Below are 26,464 nucleotides of genomic sequence, written 5' to 3' on the forward strand. Positions count from 1 at the left end.
GGGCAAATAACGGGCCCGCTGGTACCTGTAGTTCTACAACCACAAAAATACCCAAATAAAAACAGAACACACACATCGTGGAAGTAAAACTTTAATTAACATACAGTGGGGCAAAAAAGTATTTGGACAGCCATCGATTGTGCAAGTTGACCCACTTAAAAAAATGAGAGAGGTCTGTAATTTCCATAATAGGTACACTTCAACTGTGAGAGACAGAATCTGAAAAAAAAAAAACCCAAAAAACTAGGAAATCACATGGTATGATTTTTAAACAATGTATTTGTATATTCTTGCAGAAAATAAATATTTGGACAATCAAAAAGTTTAACTCAATACTTTGTAATATAACCTCGGTTGGCAATTACAGAGGGCAAACGTTTCCTGTAGTTCTTGACCAGGTTTGCACTAGAGATGAGCGGGTTCGGTTCCTCTGAATCCGAACCCGCCCGAACTTCAGGTTTTTTACACGGGTCCGAGCAGGCTCGGATCTTCCCGCCTTGCTCGGCTAACCCGAGCGCGCCCGAACGTCATCATCACGCTGTCGGATTCTCGCGAGGCTCGGATTCTATCGCGAGACTCGGATTCTATATAAGGAGCCGCGCGTCGCCGCCATTTTCACACGTGCATTGAGAGTCATAGGGAGAGGACGTGGCTGGCGTCCTCTCCGTTTAGAGAAGAGAGAGACACAGTATTTTGGGGAGCATTATTAGGAGGAGTACTACTATACTGTATACTACTATACTACTTGCTGAAGTGATATTTATAGATTAGATAATAGATAGTGTGACTGTAAGTGTATTATCTGACTTGTGGGGGAGACACTGACAGTGGGGAGCAGTTAGAGTCTGAGAGCAGGACTCAGGAGTACATATAACGTACAGTGCACACTTTTGCTGCCAGAGTCAGTGCCACACTGCCATTGTTGTGACCACACTGACCACCAGTATAATAATATATTTTGTGATTGTCTGCTTAGGCCTCGGAGTACTAGTTGCAAGTTGCAACGTGACCTGAAGTGACCACCAGTTTAATAATCAATCACCACCAGTTTAATATATATATATATATATATATATATATATATATATATATAATTGTATATAATATATATATATATATATAATATTGTATACCACCTACCCGTGTTTTTTTTTTTTTTCATTCTTCTTTATACATACTACTATAGTAGCTTACTGTAGCAGTCTGCGGTGCTGTGCTGACCTGACAGTGTCCAGCAGGTCCGTCATCAGTCATTACATAATAAATATATATAGTACCTGTCCGGCTGCAGTACTAGTGATATTATATTGATTTCATCTCATTATCAATAATTTATCATCCAGTCTAGACTCTATATTAGCAGCAGACACAGTACGTTAGTCCACGGCTGTAGCTACCTCTGTGTCGGCACTCGGCAGTCCATCCATAATTGTATACCACCTACCCGTGGTTTTTTTTTTTTCTTTCTTCTTTGTACATACTACTATAGAGTATAGTAGCTTACTGTAGCAGTCTGCGGTGCTGCTGAGCTGACAGTGTCCAGCAGGTCCGTCATCAGTCATCATTACCTAATAAATATATTATCTACCTGTCCGGCTGCAGTACTAGTGATATTATATATACATACATATATATATTGATTTCATCTCATTATCAATCATCCAGTCTATATTAGCAGCAGACACAGTACGTTAGTCCACGGCTGTAGCTACCTCTGTGTCGGCACTCGGCAGTCCATCCATAATTGTATAGCACCTACCCGTGTTTTTTTCTTTTCTTTCTTCTTTGTACATACTACTATAGTATAGTAGCTTACTGTAGCAGTCTGCGGTGCTGCTGAGCTGACAGTGTCCAGCAGGTCCGTCATCAGTCATCATTACCTAATAAATATATTATCTACCTGTCCGGCTGCAGTACTAGTGATATTATATATACATACATATATATATATTGATTTCATCTCATTATCATCCAGTCTATATTAGCAGCAGACACAGTACGGTAGTCCACGGCTGTAGCTACCTCTGTGTCGGCACTCGGCAGTCCATCCATAATTGTATAGCACCTACCCGTGTTTTTTTTTTCTTTCTTCTTTGTACATACTACTATAGTATAGTAGCTTACTGTAGCAGTCTGCGGTGCTGCTGAGCTGACAGTGTCCAGCAGGTCCGTCATCAGTCATCATTACCTAATAAATATATTATCTACCTGTCCGGCTGCAGTACTAGTGATATTATATATACATACATATATATATATATTGATTTCATCTCATTATCATCCAGTCTATATTAGCAGCAGACACAGTACGGTAGTCCACGGCTGTAGCTACCTCTGTGTCGGCACTCGGCAGTCCATCCATAATTGTATACCACCTACCCGTGGTTTTTTTTTCTTTCTTCTTTGTACATACTACTATAGTATAGTAGCTTACTGTAGCAGTCTGCGGTGCTGCTGAGCTGACAGTGTCCAGCAGGTCCGTCATCAGTCATCATTACCTAATAAATATATTATCTACCTGTCCGGCTGCAGTACTAGTGATATTATATATACATACATATATATATATATTGATTTCATCTCATTATCATCCAGTCTATATTAGCAGCAGACACAGTACGGTAGTCCACGGCTGTAGCTACCTCTGTGTCGGCACTCGGCAGTCCATCCATAATTGTATACCACCTACCCGTGTTTTTTTTTTCTTTCTTCTTGATACATACTACTATAGTAGCTTACTGTAGCAGTCTGCGGTGCTGCTGAGCTGACAGTGTCCAGCAGGTCCGTCATCAGTCATTACATAATAAATATATATACCTGTCCGGCTGCAGTACTAGTGATATTATATATATATATATATTCATTTCATCTTATTATCATCCAGTCTATATTAGCAGCAGACACAGTACGGTAGTCCACGGCTGTAGCTACCTCTGTGTCGGCAGTCGCTGGTCCATCCATTATTGTATACCACCTACCCATGTTTTTTTTTTTCTTCTTCTTGATACATACTACTATAGTAGCTTACTGTAGCAGTCTGCGGTGCTGCTGAGCTGACAGTGTCCAGCAGGTCCGTCATCAGTCATTACATAATAAATATATATACCTGTCCGGCTGCAGTACTAGTGATATTATATATATATATATATATTAATTTCATCTCATTATCATCCAGTCTATATTAGCAGCAGACACAGTACGGTAGTCCACGGCTGTAGCTACCTCTGTGTCGGCAGTCGCTGGTCCATCCATAATTGTATACCACCTACCCGTGTTTTTTTTTCTTCTTTCTTCTTTATACATACTACTATAGTAGCTTACTGTAGCAGTCTGCGGTGCTGTGCTGACCTGACAGTGTCCAGCAGGTCCGTCATCAGTCATTACATAATAAATATATATAGTACCTGTCCGGCTGCAGTACTAGTGATATTATATTGATTTCATCTCATTATCAATAATTTATCATCCAGTCTAGACTCTATATTAGCAGCAGACACAGTACGTTAGTCCACGGCTGTAGCTACCTCTGTGTCGGCACTCGGCAGTCCATCCATAATTGTATACCACCTACCCGTGGTTTTTTTTTTTTCTTTCTTCTTTGTACATACTACTATAGAGTATAGTAGCTTACTGTAGCAGTCTGCGGTGCTGCTGAGCTGACAGTGTCCAGCAGGTCCGTCATCAGTCATCATTACCTAATAAATATATTATCTACCTGTCCGGCTGCAGTACTAGTGATATTATATATACATACATATATATATTGATTTCATCTCATTATCAATCATCCAGTCTATATTAGCAGCAGACACAGTACGTTAGTCCACGGCTGTAGCTACCTCTGTGTCGGCACTCGGCAGTCCATCCATAATTGTATAGCACCTACCCGTGTTTTTTTCTTTTCTTTCTTCTTTGTACATACTACTATAGTATAGTAGCTTACTGTAGCAGTCTGCGGTGCTGCTGAGCTGACAGTGTCCAGCAGGTCCGTCATCAGTCATCATTACCTAATAAATATATTATCTACCTGTCCGGCTGCAGTACTAGTGATATTATATATACATACATATATATATATTGATTTCATCTCATTATCATCCAGTCTATATTAGCAGCAGACACAGTACGGTAGTCCACGGCTGTAGCTACCTCTGTGTCGGCACTCGGCAGTCCATCCATAATTGTATAGCACCTACCCGTGTTTTTTTTTTCTTTCTTCTTTGTACATACTACTATAGTATAGTAGCTTACTGTAGCAGTCTGCGGTGCTGCTGAGCTGACAGTGTCCAGCAGGTCCGTCATCAGTCATCATTACCTAATAAATATATTATCTACCTGTCCGGCTGCAGTACTAGTGATATTATATATACATACATATATATATATATTGATTTCATCTCATTATCATCCAGTCTATATTAGCAGCAGACACAGTACGGTAGTCCACGGCTGTAGCTACCTCTGTGTCGGCACTCGGCAGTCCATCCATAATTGTATACCACCTACCCGTGGTTTTTTTTTCTTTCTTCTTTGTACATACTACTATAGTATAGTAGCTTACTGTAGCAGTCTGTGGTGCTGCTGAGCTGACAGTGTCCAGCAGGTCCGTCATCAGTCATCATTACCTAATAAATATATTATCTACCTGTCCGGCTGCAGTACTAGTGATATTATATATACATACATATATATATATTGATTTCATCTCATTATCATCCAGTCTATATTAGCAGCAGACACAGTACGGTAGTCCACGGCTGTAGCTACCTCTGTGTCGGCACTCGGCAGTCCATCCATAAGTATACTAGTATCCATCCATCTCCATTGTTTACCTGAGGTGCCTTTTAGTTGTGCCTATTAAAATATGGAGAACAAAAATGTTGAGGTTCCAAAATCAGGGAAAGATCAAGATCCACTTCCACCTCGTGCTGAAGCTGCTGCCACTAGTCATGGCCGAGACGATGAAATGCCAGCAACGTCGTCTGCCAAGGCCGATGCCCAATGTCATAGTACAGAGCATGTCAAATCCAAAACACCAAATATCAGTAAAAAAAGGACTCCAAAACCTAAAATAAAATTGTCGGAGGAGAAGCGTAAACTTGCCAATATGCCATTTACCACACGGAGTGGCAAGGAACGGCTCAGGCCCTGGCCTATGTTCATGGCTAGTGGTTCAGCTTCACATGAGGATGGAAGCACTCAGCCTCTCGCTAGAAAACTGAAAAGACTCAAGCTGGCAAAAGCACCGCAAAGAACTGTGCGTTCTTCGAAATCCCAAATCCACAAGGAGAGTCCAATTGTGTCGGTTGCGATGCCTGACCTTCCTAACACTGGACGTGAAGAGCATGCGCCTTCCACCATTTGCACGCCCCCTGCAAGTGCTGGAAGGAGCACCCGCAGTCCAGTTCCTGATAGTCAGATTGAAGATGTCAGTGTTGAAGTACACCAGGATGAGGAGGATATGGGTGTTGCTGGCGCTGGGGAGGAAATTGACCAGGAGGATTCTGATGGTGAGGTGGTTTGTTTAAGTCAGGCACCCGGGGAGACACCTGTTGTCCGTGGGAGGAATAGGGCCATTGACATGCCTGGTCAAAATACAAAAAAAATCAGCTCTTCGGTGTGGAAGTATTTCACCAGAAATGCGGACAACATTTGTCAAGCCGTGTGTTGCCTTTGTCAAGCTGTAATAAGTAGGGGTAAGGACGTTAACCACCTCGGAACATCCTCCCTTATACGTCACCTGCAGCGCATTCATAATAAGTCAGTGACAAGTTCAAAAACTTTGGGTGACAGCGGAAGCAGTCCACTGACCATAAATCCCTTCCTCTTGTAACCAAGCTCACGCAAACCACCCCACCAACTCCCTCAGTGTCAATTTCCTCCTTACCCAGGAATGCCAAAAGTCCTGCAGGCCATGTCACTGGCAATTCTGACGAGTCCTCTCCTGCCTGGGATTCCTCCGATGCATCCTTGAGTGTAATGCCTACTGCTGCTGGCGCTGCTGTTGTTGCTGCTGGGAGTCGATCGTCATCCCAGAGGGGAAGTCGTAAGCCCACTTGTACTACTTCCAGTAAGCAATTGACTGTCCAACAGTCCTTTGCGAGGAAGATGAAATATCACAGCAGTCATCCTGCTGCAAAGCGGATAACTGAGGCCTTGACAACTATGTTGGTGTTAGACGTGCGTCCGGTATCCGCCGTTAGTTCACAGGGAACTAGACAATTTATTGAGGCAGTGTGCCCCCGTTACCAAATACCATCTAGGTTCCACTTCTCTAGGCAGGCGATACCGAGAATGTACACGGACGTCAGAAAAAGACTCACCAGTGTCCTAAAAAATGCAGTTGTACCCAATGTCCACTTAACCACGGACATGTGGACAAGTGGAGCAGGGCAGGGTCAGGACTATATGACTGTGACAGCCCACTGGGTAGATGTATGGACTCCCGCCGCAAGAACAGCTGCGGCGGCACCAGTAGCAGCATCTCGCAAACGCCAATTCTTTCCTAGGCAGGCTACGCTTTGTATCACCGCTTTCCAGAATACGCACACAGCTGAAAACCTCTTACGGCAACTGAGGAAGATCATCGCGGAATGGCTTACCCCAATTGGACTCTCCTGTGGATTTGTGGCATCGGACAACGCCAGCAATATTGTGTGTGCATTAAATATGGGCAAATTCCAGCACGTCCCATGTTTTGCACATACCTTGAATTTGGTGGTGCAGAATTTTTTAAAAAACGACAGGGGCGTGCAAGAGATGCTGTCGGTGGCCAGAAGAATTGCGGGACACTTTCGGCGTACAGGCACCACGTACAGAAGACTGGAGCACCACCAAAAACTACTGAACCTGCCCTGCCATCATCTGAAGCAAGAAGTGGTAACGAGGTGGAATTCAACCCTCTATATGCTTCAGAGGTTGGAGGAGCAGCAAAAGGCCATTCAAGCCTATACAATTGAGCACGATATAGGAGGTGGAATGCACCTGTCTCAAGCGCAGTGGAGAATGATTTCAACGTTGTGCAAGGTTCTGATGCCCTTTGAACTTGCCACACGTGAAGTCAGTTCAGACACTGCCAGCCTGAGTCAGGTCATTCCCCTCATCAGGCTTTTGCAGAAGAAGCTGGAGACATTGAAGGAGGAGCTAACACGGAGCGATTCCGCTAGGCATGTGGGACTTGTGGATGGAGCCCTTAATTCGCTTAACAAGGATTCATGGGTGGTCAATCTGTTGAAATCAGAGCACTACATTTTGGCCACCGTGCTCGATCCTAGATTTAAAGCCTACCTTGGATCTCTCTTTCCGGCAGACACAAGTCTGCTGGGGTTCAAAGACCTGCTGGTGACAAAATTGTCAAGTAAAGCGGAACGCGACCTGTCAACATCTCCTCCTTCACATTCTCCCGCAACTGGGGGTGCGAGGAAAAGGCTCAGAATTCCGAGCCCACCCGCTGGCGGTGATGCAGGGCAGTCTGGAGCGACTGCTGATGCTGACATCTGGTCCGGACTGAAGGACCTGACAACGATTACGGACATGTCGTCTACTGTCACTGCATATGATTCTCTCACCATTGAAAGAATGGTGGAGGATTATATGAGTGACCGCATCCAAGTAGGCACGTCACACAGTCCGTACTTATACTGGCAGGAAAAAGAGGCAATTTGGAGGCCCTTGCACAAACTGGCTTTATTCTACCTAAGTTGCCCTCCCACAAGTGTGTACTCCGAAAGAGTGTTTAGTGCCGCCGCTCACCTTGTCAGCAATCGGCGTACGAGGTTACATCCAGAAAATGTGGAGAAGATGATGTTCATTAAAATGAATTATAATCAATTCCTCCGTGGAGACATTGACCAGCAGCAATTGCCTCCACAAAGTACACAGGGAGCTGAGATGGTGGATTCCAGTGGGGACGAATTGATAATCTGTGAGGAGGGGGATGTACACGGTGATATATTGGAGGATGATGATGAGGTGGACATCTTGCCTCTGTAGAGCCAGTTTGTGCAAGGAGAGATTAATTGCTTCTTTTTTGGTGGGGGTCCAAACCAACCCGTCATTTCAGTCACAGTCGTGTGGCAGACCCTGTCACTGAAATGATGGGTTGGTTAAAGTGTGCATGTCCTGTTTATACAACATAAGGGTGGGAGGGAGGGCCCAAGGACAATTCCATCTTGCACCTCTTTTTTCTTTAATTTTTCTTTGCGTCATGTGCTGTTTGTGGAATGTTTTTTGGAAGGGCCATCCTGCGTGACACTGCAGTGCCACTCCTAGATGGGCCCGGTGTTTGTGTCGGCCACTAGGGTCGCTTATCTTACTCACACAGCTACCTCATTGCGCCTCTTTTTTTCTTTGCGTCATGTGCTGTTTGGGGAGGGTTTTTTGGAAGGGCCATCCTGCGTGACACTGCAGTGCCACTCCTAGATGGGCCCGGTGTTTGTGTCGGCCACTAGGGTCGCTTATCTTACTCACACAGCTACCTCATTGCGCCTCTTTTTTTCTTTGCGTCATGTGCTGTTTGGGGAGTGTTTTTTGGAAGGGCCATCCTGCGTGACACTGCAGTGCCACTCCTAGATGGGCCCGGTGTTTGTGTCGGCCACTAGGGTCGCTTATCTTACTCACACAGCTACCTCATTGCGCCTCTTTTTTTCTTTGCGTCATGTGCTGTTTGGGGAGGGTTTTTTGGAAGGGCCATCCTGCGTGACACTGCAGTGCCACTCCTAGATGGGCCCGGTGTTTGTGTCGGCCACTAGGGTCGCTTATCTTACTCACACAGCTACCTCATTGCGCCTCTTTTTTTCTTTGCGTCATGTGCTGTTTGGGGAGGGTTTTTTGGAAGGGCCATCCTGCGTGACACTGCAGTGCCACTCCTAGATGGGCCCGGTGTTTGTGTCGGCCACTAGGGTCGCTTATCTTACTCACACAGCTACCTCATTGCGCCTCTTTTTTTCTTTGCGTCATGTGCTGTTTGGGGAGTGTTTTTTGGAAGGGCCATCCTGCGTGACACTGCAGTGCCACTCCTAGATGGGCCCGGTGTTTGTGTCGGCCACTAGGGTCGCTTATCTTACTCACACAGCTACCTCATTGCGCTTCTTTTTTTCTTTGCGTCATGTGCTGTTTGGGGAGGGTTTTTTGGAAGGGCCATCCTGCGTGACACTGCAGTGCCACTCCTAGATGGGCCCGGTGTTTGTGTCGGCCACTAGGGTCGCTTATCTTACTCACACAGCTACCTCATTGCGCCTCTTTTTTTCTTTGCGTCATGTGCTGTTTGGGGAGTGTTTTTTGGAAGGGCCATCCTGCGTGACACTGCAGTGCCACTCCTAGATGGGCCCGGTGTTTGTGTCGGCCACTAGGGTCGCTTATCTTACTCACACAGCTACCTCATTGCGCCTCTTTTTTTCTTTGCGTCATGTGCTGTTTGGGGAGGGTTTTTTGGAAGGGCCATCCTGCGTGACACTGCAGTGCCACTCCTAGATGGGCACGGTGTTTGTGTCGGCCACTAGGGTCGCTTATCTTACTCACACAGCTACCTCATTGCGCCTCTTTTTTTCTTTGCGTCATGTGCTGTTTGGGGAGGGTTTTTTGGAAGGGCCATCCTGCGTGACACTGCAGTGCCACTCCTAGATGGGCACGGTGTTTGTGTCGGCCACTAGGGTCGCTTATCTTACTCACACAGCTACCTCATTGCGCCTCTTTTTTTCTTTGCGTCATGTGCTGTTTGGGGAGGATTTTTTGGAAGGGCCATCCTGCGTGACACTGCAGTGCCACTCCTAGATGGGCCCGGTGTTTGTGTCGGCCACTAGGGTCGCTTATCTTACTCACACAGCTACCTCATTGCGCCTCTTTTTTTCTTTGCGTCATGTGCTGTTTGGGGAGTGTTTTTTGGAAGGGCCATCCTGCGTGACACTGCAGTGCCACTCCTAGATGGGCCCGGTGTTTGTGTCGGCCACTAGGGTCGCTTATCTTACTCACACAGCTACCTCATTGCGCCTCTTTTTTTCTTTGCGTCATGTGCTGTTTGGGGAGGGTTTTTTGGAAGGGCCATCCTGCGTGACACTGCAGTGCCACTCCTAGATGGGCCCGGTGTTTGTGTCAGCCACTAGGGTTGCTTATCTTACTCACACAGCTACCTCATTGCGCCTCTTTTTTTCTTTGCGTCATGTGCTGTTTGGGGAGGGTTTTTTGGAAGGGCCATCCTGCGTGACACTGCAGTGCCACTCCTAGATGGGCCCGGTGTTTGTGTCGGCCACTAGGGTCGCTTATCTTACTCACACAGCTACCTCATTGCGCCTCTTTTTTTCTTTGCGTCATGTGCTGTTTGGGGAGTGTTTTTTGGAAGGGCCATCCTGCGTGACACTGCAGTGCCACTCCTAGATGGGCCCGGTGTTTGTGTCGGCCACTAGGGTCGCTTATCTTACTCACACAGCTACCTCATTGCGCCTCTTTTTTTCTTTGCGTCATGTGCTGTTTGGGGAGGGTTTTTTGGAAGGGCCATCCTGCGTGACACTGCAGTGCCACTCCTAGATGGGCACGGTGTTTGTGTCGGCCACTAGGGTCGCTTATCTTACTCACACAGCTACCTCATTGCGCCTCTTTTTTTCTTTGCGTCATGTGCTGTTTGGGGAGGGTTTTTTGGAAGGGCCATCCTGCGTGACACTGCAGTGCCACTCCTAGATGGGCACGGTGTTTGTGTCGGCCACTAGGGTCGCTTATCTTACTCACACAGCTACCTCATTGCGCCTCTTTTTTTCTTTGCGTCATGTGCTGTTTGGGGAGGATTTTTTGGAAGGGCCATCCTGCGTGACACTGCAGTGCCACTCCTAGATGGGCCCGGTGTTTGTGTCGGCCACTAGGGTCGCTTATCTTACTCACACAGCTACCTCATTGCTCCTCTTTTTTTCTTTGCATCATGTGCTGTTTGGGGAGGGTTTTTTGGAAGGGCCATCCTGCGTGACACTGCAGTGCCACTCCTAGATGGGCCCGGTGTTTGTGTCGGCCACTAGGGTCGCTTATCTTACTCACACAGCTACCTCATTGCGCCTCTTTTTTCTTTGCGTCATGTGCTGTTTGGGGAGTGTTTTTTGGAAGGGCCATCCTGCGTGACACTGCAGTGCCACTCCTAGATGGGCCCGGTGTTTGTGTCGGCCACTAGGGTCGCTTATCTTACTCACACAGCTACCTCATTGCGCCTCTTTTTTTCTTTGCGTCATGTGCTGTTTGGGGAGGGTTTTTTGGAAGGGCCATCCTGCGTGACACTGCAGTGCCACTCCTAGATGGGCACGGTGTTTGTGTCGGCCACTAGGGTCGCTTATCTTACTCACACAGCTACCTCATTGCGCCTCTTTTTTTCTTTGCGTCATGTGCTGTTTGGGGAGGGTTTTTTGGAAGGGCCATCCTGCGTGACACTGCAGTGCCACTCCTAGATGGGCACGGTGTTTGTGTCGGCCACTAGGGTCGCTTATCTTACTCACACAGCTACCTCATTGCGCCTCTTTTTTTCTTTGCGTCATGTGCTGTTTGGGGAGGGTTTTTTGGAAGGGCCATCCTGCGTGACACTGCAGTGCCTCTCCTAGATGGGCCCGGTGTTTGTGTCGGCCACTAGGGTCGCTTATCTTACTCACACAGCTACCTCATTGCTCCTCTTTTTTTCTTTGCATCATGTGCTGTTTGGGGAGGGTTTTTTGGAAGGGCCATCCTGCGTGACACTGCAGTGCCACTCCTAGATGGGCCCGGTGTTTGTGTCGGCCACTAGGGTCGCTTATCTTACTCACACAGCTACCTCATTGCGCCTCTTTTTTCTTTGCGTCATGTGCTGTTTGGGGAGTGTTTTTTGGAAGGGCCATCCTGCGTGACACTGCAGTGCCACTCCTAGATGGGCCCGGTGTTTGTGTCGGCCACTAGGGTCGCTTATCTTACTCACACAGCTACCTCATTGCGCCTCTTTTTTTCTTTGCGTCATGTGCTGTTTGGGGAGGGTTTTTTGGAAGGGCCATCCTGCGTGACACTGCAGTGCCACTCCTAGATGGGCCCGGTGTTTGTGTCGGCCACTAGGGTCGCTTATCTTACTCACACAGCTACCTCATTGCGCCTCTTTTTTTCTTTGCGTCATGTGCTGTTTGGGGAGGGTTTTTTGGAAGGGCCATCCTGCGTGACACTGCAGTGCCACTCCTAGATGGGCCCGGTGTTTGTGTCGGCCACTAGGGTCGCTTATCTTACTCACACAGCTACCTCATTGCGCCTCTTTTTTTCTTTGCGTCATGTGCTGTTTGGGGAGGGTTTTTTGGAAGGGCCATCCTGCGTGACACTGCAGTGCCACTCCTAGATGGGCACGGTGTTTGTGTCGGCCACTAGGGTCGCTTATCTTACTCACACAGCTACCTCATTGCGCCTCTTTTTTTCTTTGCGTCATGTGCTGTTTGGGGAGTGTTTTTTGGAAGGGCCATCCTGCGTGACACTGCAGTGCCACTCCTAGATGGGCACGGTGTTTGTGTCGGCCACTAGGGTCGCTTAGCTTAGTCATCCAGCGACCTAGGTGCAAATTTTAGGCCTAAAAATAATATTGTGAGGTGTGAGGTATTCAGAATAGACTGAAATTGAGTGGAAATTATGGTTTTTGAGGTTAATAATACTTTGGGATCAAAATGACCCCCAAATTCTATGATTTAAGCTGTTTTTTAGTGTTTTTTTAAAAAAAACACCCGAATCCAAAACACACGCGAATCCGACAAAAAAAATTCGGTGAGGTTTTGCCAAAACGCGGTCGAACCCAAAACACGGCCGCGGAACCGAACCCAAAACCAAAACACAAAACCCGAAAAATTTCAAGTGCACATCTCTAGTTTGCACACAATCAGAGGCGTCACTAGGGTTGGTGTCACCCGGTATGGTAACTCATGGTGTCACCCCCCGGACCTCCTTCCGTATCACACCACACTGGAACCCTTTTTGTACTAGTTTTACTAATACAGGTTGAGTATCCCTTATCCAAAATGCTGAGGCCAGACGTATTTTGGATATCAGATTTTTCCGTATTTTGGAATAATTGCATACCATAATGAGATATCATGGTGATGGGACCCAAATCTAAGCACAGAATGTATTTATGTTACATATACACCTTATACACACAGCCTGAAGGTAATTTTAGCCAATATTTTTTATAACTTTGTGCGCTTTAAACAAAGTGTGTCTACATTCATACAATTCATTTATGTTTTATATACACCTTATACACACAGCCTGAAGGTCATTTAATACAATATTTTAAATAACTTTGACTATTAAACAAAGTTTGTGTACATTGAGTCATCAAAAAACAAAGGTTTCACTATCTCACTCTCATTCAAAAACGTCCGTATTTCGGAATATTCCGTATTTCGGAATATTTGGATATGGGATACTCAACCTGTATATATATATATATATATATATATATAACGTCAATAATCCCGGCACTCCAGACCTATTTGTTACTGGCTCCAGTGCTCTCCTGGTGGGTAAGATATCCCACATATGCAGAGTCCATAGAATAGGCGGCACTTGAAGACTGAGAATTAATAAAAAAAACCCTCAGGGTGTGTTTATTCAAATGGTGACGTTTCGGGGAGAGTCCGAAGAAGGGGAAACTCTCCCCGAAACGTCACTGTTTGAATAAACACACCCTGCAGGGTTTTGATTTTCATTAATTCTCAGTCTCCGAGTGCCGCCTATTCTATCTAGTCTATACTATCTAGCCTATTCTACCCTTATATTATCTAGTACTGGTGCCCTTTACACATTATGCCACTGAATGAGCCAAAATTCCCACAGAATGAGCCAAAATTCACACGATGCCACAGAGTATGATCCTATATTCACATTATGCCACACAGTATGATCCATAATTCACATTATGCCACACAATATGATCCAAAATTCACATTATGCTACACAGTATGATCGAAAATGCACATAATGCCAAACAGTATGATCCACAATTCACATTATACCACACAGTATGAGTCAAAATTCACAATATGCCACATAGTATGAGCCAAAATTCACAATATGCCACACAGTATGAGCCGAAATTCACATTATGCCACACGGAATGTGCCAAAATTCACATTATGCCACACGGAATGTGCCAAAATTCACATTATGCCACACAGTATGAGCCAAAATTCACATTACGCCACACAGTATGAGCCAATATTCACATTACCCCACACCGTATGAGCCAAAATTCACATTACACCACACAGTATGAGCCGAAATTCACATTACTCCACACAGTATGAGCCCAAATTCAGGGACAGGGAGAGTGACAGAAAGTGACAGCAGGGACAGGGAGAGAGTGACAGCAGGGACATAGGTACAGGGAGAGTGACAGGAAGTGGCAGCAGGGGCATAGGGACTGGAAGAGTGACAGCAGGGACAGAGAGTGACAGCAGTGACAGAGAGAGTGACAGAGGGACAGAAAGAGGGACATAGGGAAGCAGGGTAACAGTACCTAATGAGCAGCGGAGGGTGCTGTAGTCGGTGGTGGTGAGGAGGAGAAGGCCCTGGGCAGTGGCGGTGCAGAGGAGGGTGGCGGCAGTGAGGAGAAGGTCCACACAACACAGGAATACATAGGAATGCAGTTGATATGTCAGCGGTCGGGATCCCGGCAGTCAGGATACCGACACCGGAATCCCGACCGCTGACAATACCACCGCCGGAATGCCGGATAACAGGGCCTATTCCCACTTGTGGGTGTCCACGACACCCATAGAGTGTGACAAGAATCTGTGGCGAGTGCAGAGAGCCACCGAGCCCGCTGTGTGGTGAGTGCACTCGCGCCCCCCTCCCCTGCTGGCATTCAGGTGTCCGGGATCTCGGGGTTGATATGATGACTTCTGGGATCCTGACCACCGGCATATCAGCCCCAATCCCAATACATACACTGATATACTGTATATGACAGGGAGAGTACAATACAATACAGGTGGACAATGGGCTGGAGGGGGAGGGGCAGTGCGATGTGAGGACACTGGGCTGGATGGGGGGAGCAGTGCGATGTGGGGACACTGGGCTGGATGGGGGAAGCAGTGCGATGTGGGGACACTGGGCTGGATGGGGAGAGCAGTGTTATGTGGGGACACTGGGCTGGATGGGAAGGTGGGCAGTGGAATGGTGATGGCAGGGGTACACTATGCTGAATGAGGGAGGCACTGTGATTGGACTGGCTGGGGGTTCTAGCAGGTAAGCAGTTAAGATGGGCAGTCGGCAGGTTGGGAAGGGTAGGGGGGGAAATAAGGCTCTATGGGAAGGAGAGGGAGTGAGATGGTGGTGAGAGGGGGGACAGGAAAGGAGGAGACACTGGCTTGGCAGGGTGGGTGACACTGGGATGGGGGGCAGTAAAGGTGGGGTCACTGGGATGGGGGGGCAGTAATGGTGGGGGACACTGGACAGGGTGGGAGACACTGGGATGGGGGGGCAGTAATGGTGGGGGACACTGGACAGGGTGGGAGACACTGGGGTGGGGGGGCAGTAATGGTGGGGGGCACTGGACAGGGTGGGAGACACTGGGATGGGGGGGCAGTAATGGTGGGGGACACTGGACAGGGTGGGAGACACTGGGATGGGGGGGCAGTAATGGTGGGGGGCACTGGACAGGGTGGGAGACACTGGGATGGCGGGGGGCAGTAATGGTGGGGGGCACTGGACAGGGTGGGAGACACTGGGATGGTGGGGCAGTAATGGTGGGAGACACTGGGCAGGGTGGGAGACACTGGGATGGTGGGGCAGTAATGGTGGGAGACACTGGGATGAGGGGCAGTAATAGTGGGGGACACTGGGCAGGATGGGAGACACTGGAATGGTGGGGCAGTAATGATGGGAGACACTGGGCAGGGTGGGAGACACTAGGAAGGTGGGGCAGTAATGGTGGGAGACACTGGGATGAGGGGCAGTAATAGTGGGGGACACTGGGCAGAGAGCACTGACCTTGGGTTGCTGCTCCCGTCAAAGCTTGGCCCCGCACACTGGCTGCAGCACCGCACTAATACACAGCAGCCTGCTGAGCAGTCCCTCCACTCCGGCTGCTGCTGGGATCTGGCAGCCTACTGTTTGTGAGGTGGCTGCCAGGGATCACTGCCTCACGCTGGCGGTGCGGCGCGACTCGGTGGGAAGAGAATAGACAGTGTAGTGCCCAGCCCCAGCGTCAGGAATCCACCATCAATGAGACTGATCTGTGCGGACAGGAGGCGGGGCTTCCCGGCTTCTCTCCAGCTCTGAGCCTCTCGGGGACCGGAACCAAGCACTGAAGTTACGATCGCCCCCCCTGCTGACAAAGGTACACTTCCCCGCCTGCAACACTCCGACACGGGTCTGTACTGTCTGACAGTGACAGCGGGAAGAAGGGGGTGTGGACAGCGCCGCGGCCCGCAGACTTGTGTCTCGCCTCTCAGATTGCTGGATGGGAATGGGATGCGGGCGCGTGGCTCTATTTGGTGTCACCCCATTGAAGGGTGACACCCGGGTGCGGGCCGCACCCCCCGCACGACGCCACTGCACACAATGTAGCAGGTGTTTTGGCCCACTCTTCCATGCAGATCTTCTCTAGATCTGTCATGTTTTGGGGCTGTCGCCGGGCAACACGGGCTTTCAACTCCCTCCACAGATTTTCTATTGGGTTGAGGTCTGGAGACTGGCTAGGCCACTCCAGTACCTTGAAATGCTTCTTACGGAGCCACTCCTTAGTTGCCCGGGCGGTGTGTTTGGGGTCATTGTCATGCTGGAAGACCCAGCCACGTTCCATCTTCAATGCTCTTACTGAGGGAAGGAGGTTTTTGCCCAAAATCTCACGATGCATGGCCCCATTCATCCTCTCTTTAATACGGATCAGTCGTCCTGTCCCCTTTGCAGAAAAGCAGCCCCAAAGCATGATGTTTCCACCCCCATGCTTCACAGTGAGTATGGTGTTCTTGGGATGCCATTCATCATTCTTCACCCTCCAAACACGGCGAGTGGAGTTTATACCAAAAAGTTCGATTTTTCGCTCATCTGACCACATTACATTCTCCAAATCCTCCTCTGTATCATCCAGATGGTCACTGGCAAACTTTAGACGGGCCTGGACATGTGCTGGCTTAAGCAGGGGGACCTTTCGGGCGCTGCAGGATTTCAATCCATGACGACATAGTGTGCTACTAATGGTAACCTTTGTGACTGTGGTCCCAGCTCTCTTGAGGTCATTGACCAGGTCTCCCTGTGTAGTTCTGGGCTGATTCCTCACCATTCTCAAGATCATTGATACCCCACGAGGGGAGATCTTGCATGGAGCCCCGGGTCAAGGGAGATTGTCAGTGATCTTGTATTTCTTCCATTTTTTAATAATTGCGCCAACAGTTGATCTCTTCACACCAAGCTGCTTGCCTATTGTCGAGTAGCTCATCTCAGCCTTGTGCAGCTCTACAATTTTGTCCCTGGTGTCCTTAGACAGCTCTCTCGTCTTGGCCATGTTGGAGAGGTAGCAGTCTGACTGTTTGAGGGTGTGGACAGGTGTCTTTTATACAGATAACCAGTTCAAACAGGTGCCATTAATACAGGTGACGAGTGGAGGAAAGAAGAGCTTCTTAAAGAAGAAGTAACAGGTCTGTAAGAGCCAGAAATCTTGCTTCTTGGTAGGTGTCCAAATATTTATTTTCCACAAGAATATACAAGTAAATTGTTTAAAAATCATACAATGTGATTTCCTGTTTTTTTTTTTTTTTTCAGATTCGGTCTCTCACAGTTGAAGTGTACCTATGATGGAAATTACAGACCTCTCTCACCTTTTTAAGTGGGTCAACTTGCACAATCGGTGGCTGTCCAAATACTTTTTTCCCCCACTGTACATGCACACTTACACACTCACACATACTTACCTAGTGTCCCCAGGAGCCCATCGGTCCCCTTGTCAACGTAGAATCCAATTGGAAACCTGTAAAAAAATAAAATACTCACCTATTTTCCAGTGATGATCGGTCCTCTTCGATCCATGTGGAATCCACAAGGCTAAAAAAAACAAGCCGAAGAAAACCCGGTCCAGCGCACTAAAGGGGTTCCATGTTTACACATGAAACCCCTTTTCCCGAATGCCGGGACCCCTGTGACGCCTGTCACTGGAGATCCCAGCAGCCAATCAGGGAGTGCATGTCATGGCGCTCTCCTGCTTGGCTGTGCGCTCCTGGCCTGTCAATCAGGCATAGCGCAGTGGCTAGAATGGAGCTTAGCGCAGCTCCGTTCTAGCCTATGATAGGAACTTCGCGGTCTGCGGCTAACCGCGGGGTTAATTGGGGTCAATCTTGTGGGTGACCCCAATTAACGTTGCAGCTAAATATGGGGAGCCCCTGTCCAATTTCCCCCCGGTATTTAAACAACCAGGGGCGGCTCAAAGAGCCCGAGGCTGGTTATGCTTAGGAGGGGGGACCCCACGCAGTTTTTTTTTTAACACTTTTAACTCTTTTAACACTGTACACAATGAAGCCCTGCACGAATCTCACTGATCCGTCCAGGCTTCAATGTGTTATGTCCGGCATAACACAATGATGGGGATGGGGGTAGGGGGAGGCGGTGGGAAGGGGGATGGGGGTAGGGGGAGGCTGTGGAAAATACAGTGATTTGCAATATATAACAGCATAAAGGAGAGGGTGAAGGCTGAGAGGGGGGGGGGGGATTAACCAGCGGAGGTCAGAGACGCTATTGAAAATATTAATTGTCTGTAGGGATCCAAAAAAAGAAACCAATAAATCAATAAATAAAAGTAGTGTGGACAGACACAAATGAACGTGTTAAAGCAATGGTCCATTGACGTTCGGTTTATGTGAGCTATTAAATGAAATTCAATTAAAATGGGCTTAAAGCTTAATGTCTCCGGTTCTGAGGGTCCAATTGGCGCAGGTTGGTATGGAAGGGGAGACCATTAGCTACCGGAAGATACCAACTCCAAGTTTCTGTGACCCCCACAAGGCTCATGGCAAGCGTCGGAACCCATGGTGGGTCTGAATTTTCGGGCCTATTATAGTCTATGGGAAAATGGGTCCACTTTGCATACTGATATCTCTGGTTCTGGGTGTCCCAGAGACTCGGGATTGGTACCCTACAAAAGATGAGACTCTTGGCTTTCGGGGCAGTCCAACCACTAGTTTATGTGATACTGCAAAGGGAAAAATCAAGCAACCGTGTGTTGGGTCCCCTCCAGTTGTCCACCCAGCTTGCACGGGATGCGGGGTTTCTGGCTAGATAGGAAATACTGTACAGAAATGCTAAGCACAGTAATTTGGCATCCAGGAACTAAGTTCCTGGATGCCAAATCACCGTCTTTAGTATCTCTGTACAGTATGTTTTATTAGGGTACTAATTAGCACAAACAGCTTGTAACGTACAGCGGCAAGTTTAATCTTTCTATGTATAATGGAGAGACATAAAAGCTCCTCCCTAAGTTCCTGGATGCCAAATCACTGTCCTTAGTAACTCTGTACAGTATGTTCTATTAGGGTACTAACAGTGGCGTAACTAGAAATTTTTCTCCCCCAAGCCAAAAAATTCTTCGGCCCCCCCCTTCATGCTCCATAATTGGGAGCAAAAAAGGGATAAATATGCGCGCGCCAAAAAGGGGCGTGGTTTTGTTTGAGTGGGGCGTGGTTTCGCATAAAGGGGCGTGGCATTGCAGGAAAAGACTACCTTATACCCCAGTTTTGCAACTTGCACGCCCATACGTTGGCCACCACAGGAAAGAAAAATAATCCTGATTCATGCCCCTTACATTATTTGTCATTTTTCCTCCTTATAGTAATGCCCAGTATACATTATGCCACATACTGCAATGGCCCTTAGACATTATGCCGCACACAATAATGCACGACACAATATGCACACACTGTAATGCCCCCGACACATTATGCCACACACCGTAATGTCTGTGACACATTATGCCACACACAGTAATGCCTGTGACACATTATGACAGGAATCGCAATGCCCGTTATACATTATGCTACACACTGCAATGCCCCTGATACATTATAGCACATACAATGTCTGTGACACATTATGACACACACCGCAATGTCCGTGATACATTATGCCACACACTGCAATGCCCGATACATTATAGCACATACAATGCCTGTGACACATTATGCCACACACTGCAATGACCTTGAGACATTATACCACAATGCCCGTGATATAGTATACCATACACCGTAATGCCTGTGACACATACCGCAATGCCCTGCCCGTTATACCCTATGCCACACATCGCAATGCCCGTTATGTATTATGCCACACTGCAATGACCCTGAGACATTATACCACATACCACAATGCCCGTGATATAGTATACCACACACCGTAATGCCTGACACATTATGACACACACCGCAATGTCCGTGATACATTATGCCACACACTGCAATGACCCTGAGACATTATACCACATATCACAATGCCCGTGATATAGTATACCATACACCGTAATGCCTGTGACACATTATGACACACACCGCAATGTCCGTGATACATTATGCCACACACCGTAATGCCCATTACACATTAAGTCCTACAGTAAGGCTTCTAATTACTTTTCAATTACCTGCTCGTTGTCAGGGGTTTCATCCACTGGGTGCCATGCTCGTTGCCAGGGGTTTCATGCTCTTGGTTCCATGCACGGTGTCAGGGGTTTTCATGCTCAGGGTGTCATGCTCGTTGCCAGGGGTTTCATGCACTGGGTGTCATGCTCGTTGCCAGGTGTTTCATGCACTGGGTGTCATGCTTGTTGCCAGGTGTTTCATGCACTGGGTGTCATGCTCGTTGCTAGGAGGTAGTCCTTGTTGCTAGGGCTGTGCTCCCAGTGCCACATATGTCCCCAGTGCCAGATATTCCCCCCCAGTGCCAGATATTCCCCCCCCAGTGCCAGATATTCCCCCCGTGCCATATATGCCCCCAGTGCCAGATATCCCCCCCAGTGCCATATATGCCCCCAGTGCCAGATATTCCCCCCCAGTGCCATATATGCCCCCAGTGCCAGATATTCCACCCCAGTGCCATATATGCCCCAGTGCCAGATATCCCCCCCCCAGTGCCAGATATTCCCCCAGTGCCAGATATTCCCCCCAGTGCCATATATACCCCAGTGCCAGATATCCCCCCCCCAGTGCCATATATGCCCCCAGTGCCATATATGCCCCCCAGTGCCATATATGCCCCCAGTGCCAGATATCCCCCCCCCAGTGCCATATATGCCCCCAGTGCCAGATATTCCCCCTCAGTGCCATATATGCCCCAGTGCCAGATACCCCCCCCAGTGCCAGATATTCCCCCAGTGCCAGATATTCCCCCCCAGTGCCAGATATGCCCCCAGTGCCAGATATTCCCCCCCAGTGCCATATATGCCCCCCCAGTGCCATATATGCCCCAGTGCCAGATATCCCCCCCAGTGCCAGATATTCCCCCCAGTGCCATATATGCCCCAGTGCCAGATATCCCCCCCCAGTGCCATATATGCCCCCAGTGCCATATATGCCCCCCGTGCCATATATGCCCCCAGTGCCAGATATCCCCCCCAGTGCCATATATGCCCCCAGTGCCAGATATTCCCCCCCCCAGTGCCATATATGCCCCAGTGCCAGATATCCCCCCCCCAGTGCCAGATATGCCCCCAGTGCCAGATATTCCCCCCAGTGCCAGAAATGCCCCAGTGCCAGATATTCCTCCCTCCCCCCCTGTGCCATATATGCCCCCAGTGCCAGATATTTACCCCCCCCCCCCGCCGTCGCTTTTTGGAGGGACACGGAGGGCACAGCTCGTCTCTCCTGTGTCCCTCCTGCTGCATCATCTCCGACGGCCGCGGGTCTAATAGGGGGAAGTGCCGGTTCGTGAGCCAATTAGAGCTCACGGACGGCACTTCCCCCTATTAGACCCGCGGCCGCCGGAGATGATGCAGCAGGAGGGACACAGGGAGGCGCGCTGTGTGCCCTCCGTGTCCCTCCAACAAGCGGCGGAGGGAAGGAGACTGCAGACTGACATGCGGATGCTCGTCCGCATGTCAGTCTGCTGTAAATCAGTGGCGCCCCCGCAGCCCCTCGCCCCCAAGCCACCGCGAGGACTGCGGGGGCAGTAGTTACGCCACTGGGTACTAATTAGCTGTTCGTGCTAATTAGAACTACAGGTACCAGCGGGCCCGTTATTTCCCTGCATGCTGGTACTTGTGGTTCTCCAAGTACCTGCAAGTGGGGAGGCTTGCTGGAACTTGTAGTTCTATGACAAAAAACAATATTCTTTTTTTTTTAAACAAACAAATGCTATCAGCCCCCCATCCACCACCCATGGATGGGGGGGCAGCCTCGGGCTTCACCCCTGGTCCTTTGGTGCCTGGAGGGGAGACCCCTTGATTTAAGGGGTCCCCACTCATCCAAGGTACCCTGACCAGGGGTGACTAGTTGGGGGGGGGGGGGTAATGCTACGGCTGCAGGGACCTACATAAATGTGTCCCCCGGCTGTGGCATTATCTTCTTGGCTAGTGGAACCCGGTGCTGGTTTTAAAAATACCCCTACGTCTTTTGTCACCCGTATTTTTTGAACCAGGGCCAGCCCAAGAGCCCGATGCTGGTTGTCTAAATAGAACGTTTAAAGAGATACACCCAGCGCCAGCTGATAATATTAAAATATCTGCAGCCTCTATAGTGGGTATGCTCCTCCCACAGTAAAGAAAAAACGAAAAAAGAGTTTTCTCCACAATTGGAGAAAAGTATATAGAGGCGCTGATATAGAAATATTATAAATAAATGTACAATATGGCAATATATACAATTTTTGATTATAAATTTATTTAAACAATAAAAAATGATTACTTGTATTAATACCGGCCGGTAAATATAATCAAAGATGTTCCATAATTTATACAATCCTGAGAATAATCAATTTAAAAACAGATCAATTACTGTATCTAAAAATCTAAAGCAAGGCTGTAATGCAGAATGTCCTTTATGATACAATCGTATCTAGATGTTGAAGATTTATTATACTAGTGCGTATGCCCGATTTTATAAACGTAATCACTCTTCCCGTCCACTGGTAGCAGTTCCTTTTTATGTGGACATATCAGGAAATCAGGTGAGTATATTTAGTTACAACTGCTTTATAGCCAGAATGTATATTGGCTTATCCCGTGAAATTCACTGTGTGAAAAAGTTTCTTGTTCACTGTGGCATGGAGGGAGCAAAGTTATATTTTATCCTTAGGAATAGGAGCTTATTGGAAATGATTCCATAGAGACGAGGTATACAATATAGTGCTCACCTCGTTGCCTTATGTTGGACTATGCACCGCTCCCGGACTCAGCTGTCGGCGCCGCTTCAGGCGATCGTTTCTCCTGCAGCCGTCTCGTGGTGTGCTTCCTTTATATTGTCAAGCTCCACACTGCACATAAAGCAGTTCTTCGTGCAGCTCATTCCCGGACAACGCTGCCAGCGCCGCCTCAAGCGCTCGTCTCTCCCGCAGCCGTCTGGCAGCTGCTCCCTCTGTGATATAGTATCGGGCTCTGCAACGCACATGAGCCGCACAGCTTTGAAACATATGCCCCTTTATCTTTCTCCACTGTATTTCTCTCCAAGCTTTGAAACATATGCCTCTTTATCTTTCTCCACTTTTCTCTCTCCAAGCTTTGAAACATATGCCCCTTTATCTTTCTCCACTGTATCTCTCTCCAAGCTTTGAAACATATGCCACATAATCAAAGTTTTGTATTTGTATTACTAATATTAATACTCATCTCTAAGAATGAAGAATTCTGAACGTGTTTGCTTTTAATCCAATGCGTGTAAATCAGGATATTTCTCCTCCTAACTTCCAAACTAACTTTTCAACTCGAATTGATGGATCTAGAATCTACACGAAGCTCTCAGCAACATGTCTGACAATGTATTTTTGTCTCTTAGCGTTTACACATTCCTAGTGAGGGTCCCCTGTGCCCTGGTGAGAAATGTCAGCCCTAATGTGCCCCCTCTATTGTGTAGCCATGGGAAGCCACAGTAGCCTTGACCTTGGCAGTAAATGAAACACTCCAGGAAGTAAAGTCTGCTAGAAGGTAGGGGAATTACATGTGGTTGGTTATCCTGCAATCCAGCAACAAGAAATTCACAGCATCATTTATTTTTTAAATCCCTCATCATTTTTAATAAAATAGTCATCTATATATTAGAGATGAGCGCCTGAAATTTTTCGGGTTTTGTGTTTTGGTTTTGGGTTCGGTTCCGCGGCCGTGTTTTGGGTTCGACCGCGTTTTGGCAAAACCTCACCGATTTTTTTTTGTCGGATTCGGGTGTGTTTTGGATTCGGGTGTTTTTTTAAAAAAACACTAAAAAACTGCTTAAATCATAGAATTTGGGGGTCATTTTGATCCCATATTATTATTAACCTCAAAAACCATAATTTCCACTCATTTTCAGTCTATTCTGAATACCTCACACCTCACAATATTATTTTTAGTCCTAAAATTTGCACCAAGGTCGCTGGATGACTAAGCTAAGCGACACTAGTGGCCGACACAAACACCTGGCCCATCTAGGAGTGGCACTGCAGTGTCACGCAGGATGTCCCTTCCAAAAAACCCTCTCCAATCAGCACATGACGCAAAGAAAAAAAGAGGCGCAATGAGGTAGCTGACTGTGTGAGTAAGATAAGCGACCCTAGTGGCCGACACAAACACCGGGCCCATTTAGGAGTGGCACTGCAGTGTCACGCAGGATGTCCCTTCCAAAAAACCCTCCCCAATCAGCACATGACGCAAAGAAAAAAAGAGGCGCAATGAGGTAGCTGACTGTGTGAGTAAGATTAGCGACCCTAGTGGCCGACACAAACACCGGGCCCATTTAGGAGTGGCACTGCAGTGTCACGCAGGATGTCCCTTCCAAAAAACCCTCCCCAATCAGCACATGACGCAAAGAAAAAAAGAGGCGCAATGAGGTAGCTGACTGTGTGAGTAAGATTAGCGACCCTAGTGGCCGACACAAACACCGGGCCCATTTAGGAGTGGCACTGCAGTGTCACGCAGGATGTCCCTTCCAAAAAACCCTCCCCAATCAGCACATGACGCAAAGAAAAAAAGAGGCGCAATGAGGTAGCTGACTGTGTGAGTAAGATTAGCGACCCTAGTGGCCGACACAAACACCGGGCCCATTTAGGAGTGGCACTGCAGTGTCACGCAGGATGTCCCTTCCAAAAAACCCTCCCCAATCAGCACATGACGCAAAGAAAAAAAGAGGCGCAATGAGGTAGCTGACTGTGTGAGTAAGATTAGCGACCCTAGTGGCCGACACAAACACCGGGCCCATTTAGGAGTGGCACTGCAGTGTCACGCAGGATGTCCCTTCCAAAAAACCCTCCCCAATCAGCACATGACGCAAAGAAAAAAAGAGGCGCAATGAGGTAGCTGACTGTGTGAGTAAGATTAGCGACCCTAGTGGCCGACACAAACACCGGGCCCATTTAGGAGTGGCACTGCAGTGTCACGCAGGATGTCCCTTCCAAAAAACCCTCCCCAATCAGCACATGACGCAAAGAAAAAAAGAGGCGCAATGAGGTAGCTGACTGTGTGAGTAAGATTAGCGACCCTAGTGGCCGACACAAACACCGGGCCCATTTAGGAGTGGCACTGCAGTGTCACGCAGGATGTCCCTTCCAAAAAACCCTCCCCAATCAGCACATGACGCAAAGAAAAAAAGAGGCGCAATGAGGTAGCTGACTGTGTGAGTAAGATTAGCGACCCTAGTGGCCGACACAAACACCGGGCCCATTTAGGAGTGGCACTGCAGTGTCACGCAGGATGTCCCTTCCAAAAAACCCTCCCCAATCAGCACATGACGCAAAGAAAAAAAGAGGCGCAATGAGGTAGCTGACTGTGTGAGTAAGATTAGCGACCCTAGTGGCCGACACAAACACCGGGCCCATTTAGGAGTGGCACTGCAGTGTCACGCAGGATGTCCCTTCCAAAAAACCCTCCCCAATCAGCACATGACGCAAAGAAAAAAAGAGGCGCAATGAGGTAGCTGACTGTGTGAGTAAGATTAGCGACCCTAGTGGCCGACACAAACACCGGGCCCATTTAGGAGTGGCACTGCAGTGTCACGCAGGATGTCCCTTCCAAAAAACCCTCCCCAAACAGCACATGATGCAAAGAAAAATAAAAGAAAAAAGAGGTGCAAGATGGAATTGTCCTTGGGCCCTCCCACCCACCCTTATGTTGTATAAACAAAACAGGACATGCACACTTTAACCAACCCATCATTTCAGTGACAGGGTCTGCCACACGACTGTGACTGATATGACGGGTTGGTTTGGACCCCCCCCAAAAAAGAAGCAATTAATCTCTCCTTGCACAAACTGGCTCTACAGAGGCAAGATGTCCACCTCATCATCACCCTCCGATATATCACCGTGTACATCCCCCTCCTCACAGATTATC

This window comes from Pseudophryne corroboree, chromosome 2 (genome assembly GCF_028390025.1).
Source record: "Pseudophryne corroboree isolate aPseCor3 chromosome 2, aPseCor3.hap2, whole genome shotgun sequence".
In the NCBI taxonomy this organism is placed as follows: Eukaryota; Metazoa; Chordata; class Amphibia; order Anura; family Myobatrachidae; genus Pseudophryne; species Pseudophryne corroboree.